The following is an 18637-nucleotide window of genomic DNA, read 5'->3' as shown; positions in this document are numbered from 1 at the left end:
TTAAAGCTATGTATTGATCTCCCCTCTACCACTTCACTCTGCAGATAATTCCACTTTCTGACAACTCTAAAGCTGAGAAAATACTTCCCAACATCCTTATGACTCATCTGAGTTTTCAATTTCCAGCTGCGCTCTATTGTTCCTGCATCTCATCTCTGAAACAGTATGTCCCTGTTCACCTTGTCAATTCCTGTCAGTATCTAGTACGTCGTTATCATGTCTCCCCCCTATCCCTCATCTCTTAAAGCAACATCAGGTTAAGTTCCCTTAATTAACTCTTGTTGGTGTAGTATGATATAGATTATGGGAAGTGGAAAACAACTTCGATATAATGAAGGGAAGAACAGGTCTAATTCCTTGGATCAAGTGTCCCTCAAGTAGATAATCGTTTCAAAGGATATGGGGGGGTTTGCTAGCGCAGTACGATAGTGTGGGTAGTGCTGTACGATAATATGGATCATGCTGTGGCAGCATGGTGTTGCCACACAGTGGGTCACTTCAGTCAGTATTTGCCTCTCACAGGGTGAGTATCGTCCTCTGAGGCAGTGAGGGAGGAGGACTTTGTTCCGCCTTGTTAATCGCTCATCTTGCGTGATAACCCCGTGTTGTGTGGGCGGTGGTGTGTGGAGGGTGGTGTTGTGGGTGGCAGAGAGCCTCCACCTGGTGTGTGTCATCTGCCAGAGTGAGGACGCTGCTTTAAGGTAGGTGAGGGAGGGTGTTGTGGCCAGGTCGATACAATGCTGGGTAAATGTGGTGTTAGTCCAGCAGGGTCTCGCCCTTGATGCTGCTCCAGGGGCTCTTGATCCACTCTAAGTTAAGTTTATTTAGGCACAGGTACACATGGGTATAATTATCATATATAGTGTAAATTACCTAGGATAAACCGAAAAAAAGTCACAAGTGACTTTCCACAGGGGTCCTTGATTATTTGCATTGAGGGAGAATGTTGTGGGTGGGTCGATACAATGATCTAATTAAAGACTATACCAAGTTTTACCTCGATCTGCTGTTCTTCCCTCCGGATCTTCAGATTATGTGATTTTCCAGCCGGGTCTCTCCCTTGATGGTGCTCCAGGGGCTCTTGATCCCGTGTACTGGAGCAGCCATCTTCATAGATCCACGCTGATCACCCCCCCCCCAGGTAATGGTGCAGGTAATGGTGACAGAGGAGGAATGTGGTGGTGGCCTAACGTGGCACCCCCAGATCAAAGTTTAATTTCTATGCGTCCCAACATATTTTTGAGCTGGAGCTACCATCACCCCCCTCCCCTTCCCCCCTGCCTCCCTTACTTTCTTTCCCTTCCCTTCCCTTCACCCCTCGAGGGAGGTACCTTGACGCTGGTGAGGGGCTCTTGATCTAGGGAATTAGATCTGTGCTCCAGTTCTCTGAATTGAGCCTGAATACCCTCCCCACATGCGCGGTATAATCCTACGAGTTTAGTGCTCCTCCATGATTATAATAATACCTTCCATCCCCCCATGCGCTGTATAATCATGCAGGTTTAGCGCTTCCCATGATTATAATTATGCCTTCCCTTCTTCCCCTCCCTTCTTTCCTTCTCCATTCCCTTCTCTCCCCCTCATGGATGACAGTAAGGGAGGGGGTAGTGTAGCATGTATGATAATGCTAGTTAGCCAGGGGAGGGGCAGGAACTCGTCACTCAGCATGACAGTCACATTCATTTTAATTATGACACAAGTAACACCACTAACCCTACGGGATTAATATTTCCACAAGAATGTAATAATAATCGACAATAATGACTAATAAGGTTTACCAGTTAAAATCTACGTAACGTTGTGTGTGCTCCCATATCTACATACAATTTGCGCCATTAAAACCACTACGCTTCGCATCTCAACACACAAATCAGTCCTCAGAAACAATGTAAAAATTGTATTGTTAGTTGTAAAACCCTTTGTAGATTTCTCTTAAAAACTTAAACGTCAGGAAAAATGAGCACTACAATAGACCTATTTACCTAGGTTTACTGAGCCTACTGAAGTTCTAAACTGGTTCCAAGCCGGTATGCAAAAGCAGGAAGCTGGAAAGCGGACACAGGACTACTGATCTGACCCTGATAAAACTTAAGTAGGCCTACTGACAGAGGTCATCCTAGGCCTGATACTCTAAGCCGGCTAATCTAATGACCAAGGCATACTGACCTAGATCTTATATAAGCCTACTGACATGACTAGCCTACTGCCTTAGGCCAATTTGGTGTCCCGTAGCTCGATCGTTAGCGCACTCGGCTCACACACTGAGGTCCGGAGTTCGAATCTCCTCCGGTACGGCTGGAAAACATTAGGGACGTGTTTCCATTAGACACCTGCTGTCCCTGTTCACCCATCAGTTTAAAATGGGTACCTGGGTGTTAGTCGACTGGTGTGGGTTGCATCCTGCGACAAAACTGACCTAATTTGCCCGAAATGCTCGGCATAACAAACAGCTTTCTATATAGTTGTATGTCATTGATGTCAGCTATGGTCTGTATACCTTGTACATGTAGTAAACAAAGGTATTATTATTATTATTTTACCTAAAATTATCACATTTGTGTCTCCGATTGCTTTTTATTTTCTCATAAAGATTAAAAACCGTAAGAAAAATAAATGATTGTCAACTTTGAAGGTTAGTAAGGTAGGATCTCAGTGGAAATAAGTCACTGTCTTCCTTTGTTGGGTTATCCAAGGTTAATTTGCACACGTTACTATGTATGATCATTGTGTTACTATGTATGATCATTGTGTTACTATGTATACTTGTACCTAAATTAACTTAGTAGTCTAGCAGGGCCTGCTACAGTCTAGGCTTCACTAATACACTGAGCTGGTTCTGGGTACTGATGCACTCCAGAGTAAGTTAGGCTTCACGAAGATGTAGCGGCCACCCGTGATCTCGTACTGCAGATAGAAGAGTGGAGCACTTAACGTAAGTGAACAGAGTAGTCAGAACCCAGACTGAGCACAGGCTAGTCTTCAAGTGGAGCTTCGATAACAGTGGTTTATGCTACTATAATTCATCCTGCTTTAATTTTCACCGATTCACGCCAAATATATGGGCAAGGATAAGCAGGTAGGTTACCAAAAAGATACGAATTTGCGCCTCAGCGGCCTGCTCCCAGATCAGGCCTCCTGGTTGCCTGATCCATCAAGCTGTTAGTGCCTGCCACCCGCAATCCAGCTTATGCACCACAACCCGGCTGATCAGGAACTGCTTTGAAGCTTAATATCTAAAGAAAAGGGGTGACAGCCAAGGTTAATTCAACTATAGTGACACCAGTACCGATAACAAATGCAGTGCCAGTACACGGTTGTAAACCATAAAGGTAGATACGCTTTAAGAAATGAGTGAAGACGGCTTGAGGACTGACCCAGGGCACGGAAGGTATCTTGAGGTTACTGACGGAGTTTGGCACCAAGGAAGTGAACTTATCCTCCCTTGGTTCCACCCAGATTACCTCTCCATTACTTAGGCGCTTTACCCCTACCTGGAGGGTGTTCCGGGAGTCAACGCACCCACGGCCCAGTCCTTGACCAGGCCTCCCGGTAAGATAAGAGATAAGATAAGATTTTGTTCGGATTTTTAACCCCGGAGGGTTAGCCACCCAGGATAACCCAAGAAAGTCAGTGCGTCATCGAGGACTGTCTAACTTATTTCCATTGGGGTCCTTAATCTTGTCCCCCAGGATGCGACCCACACCAGTCGACTAACACCCAGGTACCTATTTGCTGCTAGGTGAACAGGACAATAGGTGTAAGGAAACGTGTCGGAATTTCCACCCGCCGGGAATCGAACCCGAGCCCTCCGTGTGTGAAGCGGGAGCTTTAGCCACCAGACCACCGGGCCACCCAGACCACCGGTGGATCAGGAAGTGATCAGCCAGACTATAACTGCTGCCTGCACGTCCTGTGACATAAAATGTAAATACAGAAAGGAAGATAGGAAATGCCTCTTAGGTCACCAGGTCAGTCTCGTAAGTGGCGCTGACCTGTACGATCCATTAATGCACTAATGTCAATTTTTCCCCCTTGGTGTGGGGATCTTGATACAAGGAATTGGATCTGACCTACGGGTTTAGCGCTTCCCGCAATATATTGACAAGGTACTTGGGCTCTTACTTCTCCCGTGGATAGTTCGGTTATTGTAGGCCAGAGTGGGCTACGATAGGCTGGGTTAGGTTAAACTAAGTTACACCAGGTAAGATTTAGGTTAGGTTAAATAAGGTTACACTAGCAAGATTTAGGTTAGAGTAGGCTAGGTCAAGTTATTTTACACTAGGGAAGGTTACTCAACGTTTGATATGCCTGGTAAAGGTAAACTAGGTTAGGTTAGGCTAAGTTAATTTTGAGTGGTGCGGGAACATGAACCACCAAAGCAAACGTAAGTTAAGATATTACTTGTACTGTATATATAACCATAACATTGTATCAATCGCATCTGCTAGAATGACAGGATAGATAATGAGAACCTTCAAAACTAGGGATGCCAAGCCCATGATGACACTCTTCAGGTCGCTTGTTCTATCTAGGCTGGAATATTGCTGCACACTAACAGCACCTTTCAAGGCAGGTGAAATTGCTGACCTAGAAAATGTACAGAGAACTTTCACGGCGCGCATGACGGAGATAAAACACCTCGGTTACTGGGAGCGCTTGAAGTTCGTGAACCTGTACTCCCTGGAATGCAGGCGGGAGAGATACATGATTATATACACTTGGAAAATCCTAAAGATTAGTACCAAACTTGCACACGAAAATCACTCCCTATGAAAGCAAAAGACTCGGCAGACGATGCAACATTCCCCCAGTGAACAGCAGGGGTGTCACTAGCACGTTAAGAGAGAACACAATAAGTGTCAGGGGCCCAAGACTGTTCAACTGCCTCCCAGCATACATAAGGCGCTGGACAGACACCTCAAGTCAGTACCTGACCAGCCGGGCTGTGGTTCGTACGTCGGGTTGCGTGCGGCCAACATTAACAGCCTGGTTGATCAGACCCTAATCTACCATAAGGCCAGGTCACAGACCGGGCCGCGGGCGGTAAAGGAGGTTTTGTGGGCGAGGGACTTGGACTTCCAGCAAGCGTGCACGAGCGTGTTCGATAGGAGTGAATGGAGACGAATGGTATTTGGGACCTGACGAGCTGTTGGAGTGTGAGCAGGGTAATATTTAGTGAAGGGATTCAGGGAAACCGGTTATTTTTTATATAGCCGGACTTGAGTCCTGGAAATGGGAAGCACAATGTCTGCACTTTAGAGGAGCGGTTTGGGATATTGACAGTTTGGAGGGATATGTTGTGTATCTATATACGCATATGCTTCTAAACTGTTGCATTCTGAGCACCTCTGCAAAAACAGTGATTATGTGTGAGTGAGGTGAAAGTGTTGAATGATGAAGAAAATATTTTCTTTTTGGAGAATTTTTTTCTTTTTTGGGTCACCCTGCCTCGGTGGGAGACGGACGACATGTTTATATATATATATATATATATATATATATATATATATATATATATATATATATATATATATATATATATATATATATATTAATTAGCAAGAACTCATTTAAAATTAAGTCCTTTCTAAAATTTTCTCTTATACGTTTAAAGATATTTTTTTTTCAATTATGTCAATGTAAAAATTAATAATTTTGTATCAAAAGAACCTTAGAAAACTTGCCTAACCTTATTATAACAAGCGCAATTTAATTTAACCTAATCCAGCTAAATATATTTTAGATATGTTTACAATAATTTAATAAACAAACAATGGAATTTTTTTTTTCGTTAGGTTCAAAATGATTTTTACGAAATTATTGCATACGCAAATTTTCGCTTGCCTTATCCAGCAAGAAGAGCGCTGCTATTTAAATATTTATATGGTACGGTATATAATATAGTATATATATATATATATATATATATATATATATATATATATATATATGTGTGTGTGTGTGTGTGTGTGTCGTGCCAAATATGTAAAACTGGTCAATTAGCAAGAACTCATTTAAAATAAGTCTTTTCAAAAATTTTCTCTTATACATTTAAAGATATATTTTTTTTCATTAATGTTAATGTAAAAGATTTTAATTTTGCACCAAAAGAAATTTAGAAAACTTACATAACCTTATTATAACAAGCGCAATTTATTTTAGCATAACCCAACTAAATATATTTTAAATACGTTTACAATAATTTAATACTAAACAAACACAATGAAATATATTTTTTCTGTTAGGTTTAGAATGATTTTTGCGAAATTATTGCATACACAAATTTTCACTTGTCGTATATGGCAAGATGAGCGTTGCCTTTTAAGCCAAGATCGCAAGTTCTGCCTATTCGGCACGATATATATATATATATATATATATATATATATATATATATATATATATATATATATATATATATATATATATATATATATATATATATAATATATATATTTGATGCGATATATAATATTACCTGTGGAGCCTCGGGGCTGTCTCGTGTATCTTCTTGCCAGACATTGTTATATATTCATGGGGGAAAGTGCTGAATCCCTTGTCATGGTAAAAAGTTCCGTTATGAAAACTATCGTGAAAAAATAATGAAAGGAATATAATCAAAACGAGGTAAGAATCGAATGAAAAACTCGGATATTTAGTACAGTTACATAAAATAATGCAAAATAAAAAGTCACAATACCGTGCCAGGAACAACTCGCCAGAAACCTGCACTCAGGCGAGGAACAACTCGCCAGAAACCTGAACAACTCGCTAGAAACCTGCACTCAGGCGAGGAACAACTCGCCAGAAACCTGCACTCAGGCGAGGAACAACTCGCCAGAAACCTGCACTCAGGAGAGGAACAACTCGCCAGAAACCTGAACAACTCGCTAGAAACCTGCACTCAGGCGAGGAACAACTCGCTAGAAACCTGCACTCAGGCGAGGAACAACTCGGCAGACCCCTGCACTCAGGAGAGGAACAACTCACCAGAAACCTGCACTCAGGAGAGGAACAACTCGCCAGAAACCTGAACAACTCGCTAGAAACCTGCACTCAGGAGAGGAACAACTCCCCAGAATCCTGAACAACTCGTTAGAAACCTGCACTCAGGAGAGGAACAACTCGCCAGAAACCTGAACAACTAGCTAGAAACCTGCACTCAGGCGAGGAACAACTCGCCAGAAACCTGCACTCAGGAGAGGAATGTTATGACGACGTTTCAGTCGGTCTTGAACAATGAACAGCAGAAAATACAGAAAGTAGGCAGGAGTATCTGAGAGCGACTCTCCCCAAGAGAAAGCACCAAGACCTTTCTTCTCACAGTGACGATGGTTGAGGGAAAGGTAGCTCTCTATGGTTACCTGGAGGTTATTCCGGGGATCAACGCCCCCGCGGCCCGGTCCATGACCAGGCCTCCCGATGGATCAGGGCCTGATCAACTAGGCTGTTACTGCTGGCCGCACGCAGTCCAACGTACGAGCCACAGCCCGGCTGATCCGGCACTGACTTTAGGTATCTGTCCAGCTCTCTCTTGAAGGCAGCCAGGGGTTTATTGGCAATTCCCCTAATGCTTGATGGGAGGCTGTTAAACAGTTTTGGGCCCCGGACACTTATGGTGTTTTCCCTTAGTGTACCAATGGCGCCCCTACTTTTTATTGGGGGCATTTTGCATCGCCTGCCCAGTCTTTTACTTTCGTAGGGAGTGATTTCTGTGTGCAGATTTGGGACCATTCCTTCCAAGATTTTCCAAGTGTAGATTATGATATATCTCTCCCTCCTGCGTTCCAACGAGTACAAGTCAAGTGCTTCCAAGCGTTCCCAGTAGTTAAGGTGCTTGACAGAACTTATACGTGCAGTAAAGGATCTCTGTACACTCTCTAGATCTGCGATTTCACCTACTTTGAATGGAGAAGTTAATGTACAGCAGTATTCTAGCCTAGAGAGAACAAGTGATTTGTAAAGGATCATCATGGGCTTGGCATCTCTCGTTTTGAAAGTTCTCATTATCCATCCTATCATTTTCTTTGCACGTGCGATCGTGGCACTGTTGTGATCCTTGAAAGTGAGATCCTCAGACATTACTACTCCCATGTCCCTTACATTATTTTTCCGCTCTATTGTATGGCCGGAGTCAGTAGTATACTCTGTTCTAGTTATTATCTCCTCCAGTTTTCCATAACGGAGTAGTTGGAATTTGTCCTCATTGAACATCATATTGTTTACCGTTGCCCACTGGAAAACTTTGTTTATATCTTCTTGGAGGTTAACCGCGTCCTCAGCAGATGACAGCCTCATGCAGATCCTAGTATCATCCGCAAAGGATGATACAGTGCTGTGGTGTATATGGTGATGGAACTTCAAGGATGACTGAGGTTCTGAGATCAATTTGAGAGATGACAGCACAGTTCAGCAGTAAATGCAGTCACCAAGACATGGAAGAGTGGCTGATGTGGCAGTCGTCGTCTTCCCTTTAGAGGTTAGGTAAGGTATACCTTACCTTTGATATTCCTTTGATATGCCTTTGAAGAGTTTCGAGAATTTCTCTACTCTCTGAGCCCGGCCATGGGCCAGGCTCGTCTGGTCTTGAATGGTATGAGAGAAAACAGGGCAAGTGTTTCCTGACAATAGTCTTAGTCATACGATGACCCGTAACTGGAGCTTTTGGCCATTTGACCGAGGCCTTCCACTGGCTTACCCCTCCACCCCTTCAGAAATTATGGTTATAATTACAACAATTACTTCCTTTCAGAGACTTACGACCCAGCCACTTTTTAGGCTGTAATATTCCAGCATCTCCCGTAGCTGACCAAACCGCAGCTAGAGCACACAAGCAGGTCAAACAATATTCAGGTCCTTGAAAGCGAAATAAAAAGACAAATGAAGCTACTTTAAACTTCACGTTAGTCATTACTGATAAACATAAAACATTTTATTGAGATAAAGCAAACCGAAACATAGAGGAATAAGTTGAACGTTAGATGAAGTGCGCAGTACCCAGCCTCACTCCAGACACCAAGTTCAAGCAATACCCTGATGTTGGACTTGCTTTACGACTCACTTTTCATGGTTTCTAACCCCACACGTACCATGGTTTCTAACCCCACACGTACCATGGTTTCTAACCCCACACGTACCATGGTTTGTTGGTAGAATTACCGACAATATGTTAGGTAAAAGGACACATGTGCAACTAATGTGACATTTTAACTGTGGCAACGTTTCGCTCTCCAGGAGCTTTGTCAAGCTGTAACAGAATGTTTGGTAGGTTGAATTTGAGACGAACCTGTAGGTCCGTCTCTGTCTGAACAGAGATCGTAAGTGTAAGGAAACAGCCAACGCCTGTATCCGACTGAGATTGACCCCGGGTCTCCTGAATATGAGCCTGATGCTGGATACTTTAAGAAGGATGCAACTATAAAAGGGAAAACTATTGGGAGATATGATTACGAGGCAGAAAATACACGGAGTTTGGTAGAACATATAATATTAGACTGGAATGTCTTGCATACAGGCATGCTGTAGAAAAATAATAATAAAAAGTATGAGTTGCAGTAATCTAGCGAAATACACAGTTTAAAGAACAGGTACGATAGGGCTTAATAGAGTGGGAACTATTAATGTCCGTCCATTGTTGGCTGAGAGGCGGTGCCAGGAACTGAAACTTGACCTTCACAAACACAGTGTACACCCAACACCCCCTTCCCTAAAACTCCTCTCCAGTGCCCCCGCTCCCAATACTGCTCCCCAACACACTACCCAATACTCCCCAACACCACCTCCAACACCCTTCCCCCACACCCCTACAAAGCCTGGGTAGCAGCAGCTAAACTGAGTCGGGGTTCCTGATCAATGTTCCTCACTGGATTCATTCTTCGTTTTCTTTGATGACCTAATTCAGGGGAAACTTGAGAAAATGTGCTCGGGGTTAAAGCTCCGTCGCACCCCCAGTCTTAATTCAGGGTAAACTTGAGAAATTGGACTCTGGTTTACGATCTGTCGCACTCCCCCTTCTTAATTGAGGAAGTGTACTCGTAGCGTACTCAGGCGGGATATGTGGACAAGTTCTTAAACATCTACAATCCCCATTACCTAACAGGGAATAGATACTTAGGAGTTAGTGGACTGTTGTGAGTCATCTTGGTAAAGGACCTGAGCAAGAACCCCAATGGAAATAAGCTAGATTGAATTCATTGGGATATTCTGGGTTACTAATCCTTTGGGATTGATAATCAAAATAGTCTTATGTATCTCGCAACTACTGTCTTAAATCAGGACTAACTTTAGAAAATAGACTCTGGGTTAAGAGTCGTCGTAACTACCGTCCTGGAAGACTGGGTTAGTTACCCCGGAGGGTTATTAACCGGGCCGCGGGGGCAGTGACCCCCGGAAGTCACACCATGTAAGAAAGTCAAGCAGTCTACTTTATTTCTAATGAACTTCTGAGGTCCTCCCCCAGGATGTGACTCACACTGTCAGCTAACTCCTAAGTGTTTATTTACAACTAAATAACAAATGCAGTAGATAAACATGACTCCGGGAGAGGTTCTTCAATTTGGCGACAGGAGGAGTCCCCCCCACTGTGGCGACAGGAGGAGTCCCCCCCACTGTGGCGACAGGAGGAGTCCCCCCCACTGTGGCGACAGGAGGAGTCCCCCCCACTGTGGCGACAGGAGGAGTCCCCCCACTGTGGCGACAGGAGGAGTCCCCCCCACTGTGGCGACAGGAGGAGTCCCCCCCCACTGTGGCGACAGGAGGAGTCCCCCCCACTGTGGCGACAGGAGTCATCACTAAGGAAACACAATAGGGGCTGGTGATGGTATTTTTATCGTGGGTTTTCCATTGCTTTGTTTCCGGTCGATGTTGGGAGAATCTTAGACACATAAACTTGCACGTGTGGTTGTTCACTCTACACCTGGGTACCTTCACTCTACACCTGGGTACCTTCACTCTACACCTGGGTACCTTCACTCTACACCTGGGTACCTTCACTCTACACCTGGGTACCTTCACTCTACACCTGGGTACCTTCACTCTACACCTGGGTACCTTCACTCTACACCTGGGTACCTTCACTCTACACCTGGGTACCTTCACTCTACACCTGGGTACCTTCACTCTACACCTGGGTACCTTCACTCTACACCTGGGTACCTTCACTCTACACCTGGGTACCTTCACTCTACACCTGGGTACCTTCACTCTACACCTGGGTACCTTCACTCTACACCTGGGTACCTTCACTACACCTGGGTACCTTCACTCTACACCTGGGTACCTTCACTCTACACCTGGGTACCTTCACTCTACACCTGGGTACCTTCACTCTACACCTGGGTACCTTCACTCTGGTATAAACCTTGGTAATAAATACCGACAAGTTGGTTTAGAAAGACACGTAAGCAAACACTATAAAATTTCAAAAACATTGGCATACATGATACTTAAGCAGCACCAACCCAACAACACAGGAGTCACATGATTTCATCGTCTACCCGTCCTCATCATAGGTAGAGGTTGTTTTGATAAGGACCTGCCTCGCATGGGCCAGTAGGCCTTCAACAGTGTTCCTCCATTCTTATGTTCTTATGACATTCCTCAGGTCACGTGCGTCACACCTCACTCTCCGCCTATATATATAATGTCTTTCTACCTCTGTATGTTAGAAGTGATCAAGGTCCCAGGACCGAAACGTTTTCTAATAAATATGTTATAGTGTTTGCTTACGTGTCTTTCTAAACCACCTTCACTCTACACTGGTGTACCTTCACTCTACACTGGTGTACCTTCACTCTACACTGGTGTACCTTCACTCTACACTGGTGCACCTTCACTCTACACTGGTGCACCTTCACTCTACACTGGTGTACCTTCACTCTACACTGGTGCACCTTCACTCTACACTGGTGTACCTTCACTCTACACTGGTGTACCTTCACTCTACACTGGTGCACCTTCACTCTACACTGGTGTACCTTCACTCTACACTGGTGTACCTTCACTCTACACTGGTGTACCTTCACTCTACACTGGTGCACCTTCACTCTACACTGGTGCACCTTCACTCTACACTGGTGTACCTTCACTCTACACTGGTGTACCTTCACTCTACACTGGTGTACCTTCACTCTACACTGGTGTACCTTCACTCTACACTGGTGCACCTTCACTCTACACTGGTGAACCTTCACTCTACACTGGTGCACCTTCACTCTACACTGGTGCACCTTCACTCTACACTGGTGTACCTTCACTCTACACTGGTGCACCTTCACTCTACACTGGTGCACCTTCACTCTACACTGGTGTACCTTCACTCTACACTGGTGCACCTTCACTCTACACTGGTGCACCTTCACTCTACACTGGTGTACCTTCACTCTACACTGGTGTACCTTCACTCTACACTGGTGTACCTTCACTCTACACTGGTGTACCTTCACTCTACACTGGTGTACCTTCACTCTACACTGGTGTACCTTCACTCTACACCTGGGTACCTTTACACTTGGGTACCTTCACTCTACACTGGTGTACCTTCACTCTACACTGGTGTACCTTCACTCTACACTGGTGTACCTTCACTCTACACTGGTGTACCTTCACTCTACACTGGTGTACCTTCACTCTACACTGGTGTACCTTCACTCTACACTGGTGCACCTTCACTCTACACTGGTGTACCTTCACTCTACACTGGTGTACCTTCACTCTACACTGGTGCACCTTCACTCTACACTGGTGCACCTTCACTCTACACTGGTGCACCTTCACTCTACACTGGTGTACCTTCACTCTACACTGGTGCACCTTCACTCTACACTGGTGCACCTTCACTCTACACTGGTGTACCTTCACTCTACACTGGTGTACCTTCACTCTACACTGGTGTACCTTCACTCTACATTGGTGTACCTTCACTCTACACTGGTGTACCTTCACTCTACACTGGTGTACCTTCACTCTACACCTGGGTACCTTTACACTTGGGTACCTTCACTCTACACTGGTGCACCTTCACTCTACACTGGTGTACCTTCACTCTACACCTGGGTACCTTTACACTTGGGTACCTTCACTCTACACTGGTGTACCTTCACTCTACACTGGTGTACCTTCACTCTACACTGGTGTACCTTCACTCTACACTGGTGTACCTTCACTCTACACTGGTGTACCTTCACTCTACACTGGTGTACCTTCACTCTACACTGGTGTACCTTCACTCTACACTGGTGTACCTTCACTCTACACCTGGGTACCTTTACACTTGGGTACCTTCACTCTACACTGGTGTACCTTCACTCTACACTGGTGTACCTTCACTCTACACTGGTGTACCTTCACTCTACACTGGTGTACCTTCACTCTACACTGGTGCACCTTCACTCTACACTGGTGTACCTTCACTCTACACTGGTGTACCTTCACTCTACACCTGGGTACCTTTACACTTGGGTACCTTCACTCTACACTGGTGCACCTTCACTCTACACTGGTGTACCTTCACTCTACACCTGGGTACCTTTACACTTGGGTACCTTCACTCTACACTGGTGTACCTTCACTCTACACCTGGGTACCTTTACACTTGGGTACCTTCACTCTACACTGGTGTACCTTCACTCTACACTGGTGTACCTTCACTCTACACTGGTGTACCTTCACTCTACACTGGTGCACCTTCACTCTACACTGGTGTACCTTCACTCTACACTGGTGTACCTTCACTCTACACCTGGGTACCTTTACACTTGGGTACCTTCACTCTACACTGGTGTACCTTCACTCTACACTGGTGCACCTTCACTCTACACTGGTGTACCTTCACTCTACACTGGTGTACCTTCACTCTACACCTGGGTACCTTTACACTTGGGTACCTTCACTCTACACTGGTGTACCTTCACTCTACACCTGGGTACCTTTACACTTGGGTACCTTCACTCTACACTGGTGTACCTTCACTCTACACCTGGATACATTCACTGTATGCTTGTGTGCCTTCACTCTACACCTGTGTGTGTGCTCTAAACACCTGTGTGTTTTCCAGAGGAGTTGAAACAATTTAGTGAGTGAGTGCTAGTTACGGTGGTCTTTCTGGCACCTTCATTTAAATATCGGCCATGATCTGTACTGATCAGCCGGGTGGTGGTGCATATGTTGGACTGCGGACGGATGGCACTAACAGCTTGATCGATTAGGCCAGCAACCAGGAGGCCTTGTCAGGAACCGGGCCGCGAGGGCGCTGACGCTCGCAAATGATTCCAGATAAACTCCAGGATGTCTGCTAATTTTGATGGTATCTGCCAGAAGTCTGATACATCGTCCCATCTCTGTACTGATTTAAATCTTCGTAATATAACTCAGTGTCACGTGATTTGCAAACGTTCATTTGCGCGCTAGTTTAAAGTCTCTTAATAAAGTTGATGAATTATTCCTGATTGGATAGGCTGGTTTCTGCTCTGGATATTTTTATTTTTATTAATATACACTAATAGTAGGTTTTTGTTTAATGAGTTTAGTCTCGCTTCTTTATGGAGACTGCGCAGGTGTAGTAGACGGGTGTTGGTGTGGGGCAGGTGTAGTAGACGGGTGTTGGTGTGGGGCAGGTGTAGTAGACGGGTGTTGGTGTGTGGCAGGTGTAGTAGACGGGTGTTGGTGTGTGGCAGGTGTAGTAGACGGGTGTTGGTGTGGGGCAGGTGTAGTAGACGGGTGTTGGTGTGAGGCAGGTGTAGTAGACGGGTGTTGGTGTGAGGCAGGTGTAGTAGACGGGTGTTGGTGTGGGGCAGGTGTAGTAGACGGGTGTTGGTGTGGGGAGGTGTAGTAGACGGGTGTTGGTGTGGGGCAGGTGTAGTAGACGGGTGTTGGTGTGTGGCAGGTGTAGTAGACGGGTGTTGGTGTGGGGCAGGTGTAGTAGACGGGTGTTGGTGTGAGGCAGGTGTAGTAGACGGGTGTTGGTGTGAGGCAGGTGTAGTAGACGGGTGTTGGTGTGTGGCAGGTGTAGTAGACGGGTGTTGGTGTGTGGCAGGTGTAGTAGACGGGTGTTGGTGTGGGGAGGTGTAGTAGACGGGTGTTGGTGTGTGGCAGGTGTAGTAGACGGGTGTTGGTGTGTGGCAGGTGTAGTAGACGGGTGTTGGTGTGGGGCAGGTGTAGTAGACGGGTGTTGGTGTGAGGCAGGTGTAGTAGACGGGTGTTGGTGTGAGGCAGGTGTAGTAGACGGGTGTTGGTGTGGGGCAGGTGTAGTACACGGGTGTTGGTGTGGGGCAGGTGTAGTAGACGGGTGTTGGTGTGGGGCAGGTGTAGTAGACGGGTGTTGGTGTGTGGCAGGTGTAGTAGACGGGTGTTGGTGTGGGGCAGGTGTAGTAGACGGGTGTTGGTGTGAGGCAGGTGTAGTAGACGGGTGTTGGTGTGAGGCAGGTGTAGTAGACGGGTGTTGGTGTGGGGCAGGTGTAGTAGACGGGTGTTGGTGTGGGGAGGTGTAGTAGACGGGTGTTGGTGTGTGGCAGGTGTAGTAGACGGGTGTTGGTGTGTGGCAGGTGTAGTAGACGGGTGTTGGTGTGGGGCAGGTGTAGTAGACGGGTGTTGGTGTGGGGAGGTGTAGTAGACGGGTGTTGGTGTGTGGCAGGTGTAGTAGACGGGTGTTGGTGTGGGGAGGTGTAGTAGACGGGTGTTGGTGTGTGGCAGGTGTAGTAGACGGGTGTTGGTGTGGGGAGGTGTAGTAGACGGGTGTTGGTGTGGGGCAGGTGTAGTAGACGGGTGTTGGTGTGTGGCAGGTGTAGTAGACGGGTGTTGGTGTGGGGCAGGTGTAGTAGACGGGTGTTGGTGTGGGGCAGGTGTAGTAGACGGGTGTTGGTGTGGGGCAGGTGTAGTAGACGGGTGTTGGTGTGGGGCAGGTGTAGTAGACGGGTGTTGGTGTGGGGCAGGTGTAGTAGACGGGTGTTGGTGTGGGGCAGGTGTAGTAGACGGGTGTTGGTGTGTGGCAGGTGTAGTAGACGGGTGTTGGTGTGGGGCAGGTGTAGTAGACGGGTGTTGGTGTGGGGCAGGTGTAGTAGACGGGTGTTGGTGTGTGGCAGTTGTAGTAGACGGGTGTTGGTGTGTGGCAGGTGTAGTAGACGGGTGTTGGTGTGGGGCAGGTGTAGTAGACGGGTGTTGGTGTGGGGCAGGTGTAGTAGACGGGTGTTGGTGTGGGGCAGGTGTAGTAGACGGGTGTTGGTGTGGGGCAGGTGTAGTAGACGGGTGTTGGTGTGGGGCAGGTGTAGTAGACGGGTGTTGGTGTGGGGCAGGTGTAGTAGACGGGTGTTGGTGTGGGGCAGGTGTAGTAGACGGGTGTTGGTGTGGGGCAGGTGTAGTAGACGGGTGTTGGTGTGGGGCAGGTGTAGTAGACGGGTGTTGGTGTGGGGCAGGTGTAGTAGACGGGTGTTGGTGTGGGGCAGGTGTAGTAGACGGGTGTTGGTGTGTAGACGGCAGGTGTAGTAGACGGGTGTTGGTGTGGGGCAGGTGTAGTAGACGGGTGTTGGTGTGGGGCAGGTGTAGTAGACGGGTGTTGGTGTGTGGCAGGTGTAGTAGACGGGTGTTGGTGTGTGGCAGGTGTAGTAGACGGGTGTTGGTGTGTGGCAGGTGTAGTAGACGGGTGTTGGTGTGGGGCAGGTGTAGTAGACGGGTGTTGGTGTGAGGCAGGTGTAGTAGACGGGTGTTGGTGTGGGGCAGGTGTAGTAGACGGGTGTTGGTGTGGGGCAGGTGTAGTAGACGGGTGTTGGTGTGGGGCAGGTGTAGTAGACGGGTGTTGGTGTGGGGCAGGTGTAGTAGACGGGTGTTGGTGTGGGGCAGGTGTAGTAGACGGGTGTTGGTGTGGGGCAGGTGTAGTAGACGGGTGTTGGTGTGGGGCAGGTGTAGTAGACGGGTGTTGGTGTGTGGCAGGTGTAGTAGACGGGTGTTGGTGTGGTGTGTAGGCAGGTGTAGTAGACGGGTGGTGTGTGGCAGGTGTAGTAGACGGGTGTTGGTGTGGGGCAGGTGTAGTAGACGGATGTTGGTGTGGGGCAGGTGTAGTAGACGGGTGTTGGTGTGTGGCAGGTGTAGTAGACGGGTGTTGGTGTGGGGCAGGTGTAGTAGACGGGTGTTGGTGTGTGGCAGGTGTAGTAGACGAGTGTTGGTGTGGGGCAGGTGTAGTAGACGGGTGTTGGTGTGGGGCAGGTGTAGTAGACGGGTGTTGGTGTGTGGCAGGTGTAGTAGACGAGTGTTGGTGTGGGGCAGGTGTAGTAGACGGGTGTTGGTGTGGGGCAGGTGTAGTAGACGGGTGTTGGTGTGGGGCAGGTGTAGTAGACGGGTGTTGGTGTGGGGCAGGTGTAGTAGACGGGTGTTGGTGTGGGGCAGGTGTAGTAGACGGATGTTGGTGTGGGGCAGGTGTAGTAGACGGGTGTTGGTGTGGGGCAGGTGTAGTAGACGGGTGTTGGTGTGGGGCAGGTGTAGTAGACGGATGTTGGTGTGGGGCAGGTGTAGTAGACGGGTGTTGGTGTGGGGCAGGTGTAGTAGACGGATGTTGGTGTGGGGCAGGTGTAGTAGACGGGTGTTGGTGTGGGGCAGGTGTAGTAGACGGATATTGGTGTGGGGCAGGTGTAGTAGACGGGTGTTGGTGTGGGGCAGGTGTAGTAGACGGGTGTTGGTGTGGGGCAGGTGTAGTAGACGGGTGTTGGTGTGGGGCAGGTGTAGTAGACGGGTGTTGGTGTGGGGCAGGGATATCAGGAGGAGGATGGGGTGGGGCAAGGGTATTAGGAGGGGGGTGAGGCAGGGCTATCAGGAGAGGTGATAATAGGGACAAGTGTCAGCAGCTGGTGGAAGACAATTACATGACACTGTAGTGTCCACCACTGAAAATAGAAGATAAGGTAATCACGATAACACTTGTATAAGAGTCCCCTAGCACTCCTTTTTATTCTCTTTCAATTTTTTTGTTCCTGGAGGTTAGGGATGGCGGATGGAGGTTAGGGATGGGGAGAGAGCCTTCTGTTATACTATCGTAGTCCTTTCTGGGTAGTGAAGCTTAGAAGTAGCCAGGAAGAAGACTGAGTCAGAGTGATGACCTCTGGGGAGGGTGTTATCTGGTGTCGAGTGTACACAGGGAGGGGTGCTGGGGGAATGGGGTTATGTTTGGTGTAGTGCGTCTCCATGTCTCTTTCCTCTCTCTGATCTGTATGACCTTAAACTTGTTCAGATTTGTTTGGTTGTTCTTACAACACAAGTCCTGGAGTCTGCTGCTAGTCCATCCCTGTTCTTATTCTAAACAGCACTTTACATCTTCGGCAAGCGCACTCACGAATGATTCTTCCGTTTATGAATTAATATAATTGTATAGGGTAATGATCTCAGCGTTGCCCTAGGGACACTGTTATCTTCCAAGCTTATGTCTGCATCACTACACTGCCTTCTTTCTTCAGGTTGTACATGAATGACATTGTATACCATTCATGTGCAGTCTGAAGAATTAGACAAATGTGCAACCACTGGGTGTCTTTATTTGTAGACGTTTCGCCAACCAGTGGCTTTATCAATACTAGGACGTAATGTGAAGAGGGAGGGACTAATTACCTCATATTTTGTATATAATTCTTCCCATTATGTCCTTGTATTGATAAAGCCA

General features: G+C 47.0%; 1 protein-coding gene across 1 annotated transcript in view; it reads left to right on the top strand.

Moving 5' to 3' along the window:
• Nucleotides 1-289: 289 nt before the first annotated feature.
• Nucleotides 290-18637, top strand: part of Glut1 (Glucose transporter 1) — a gene marked incomplete in the record, with an annotated part of 492009 nt that continues 473661 nt past the window's right edge. Inside the window, 1 exon segment of the mRNA XM_070100219.1 lies at nucleotides 290-701.

This window comes from Cherax quadricarinatus, chromosome 72 (genome assembly GCF_038502225.1).
Source record: "Cherax quadricarinatus isolate ZL_2023a chromosome 72, ASM3850222v1, whole genome shotgun sequence".
Lineage (NCBI taxonomy): Eukaryota > Metazoa > Arthropoda > Malacostraca > Decapoda > Parastacidae > Cherax > Cherax quadricarinatus.
Note: the sequence above shows the minus strand (reverse complement) of the source record. Positions and strands in the feature narration are given on the sequence as shown.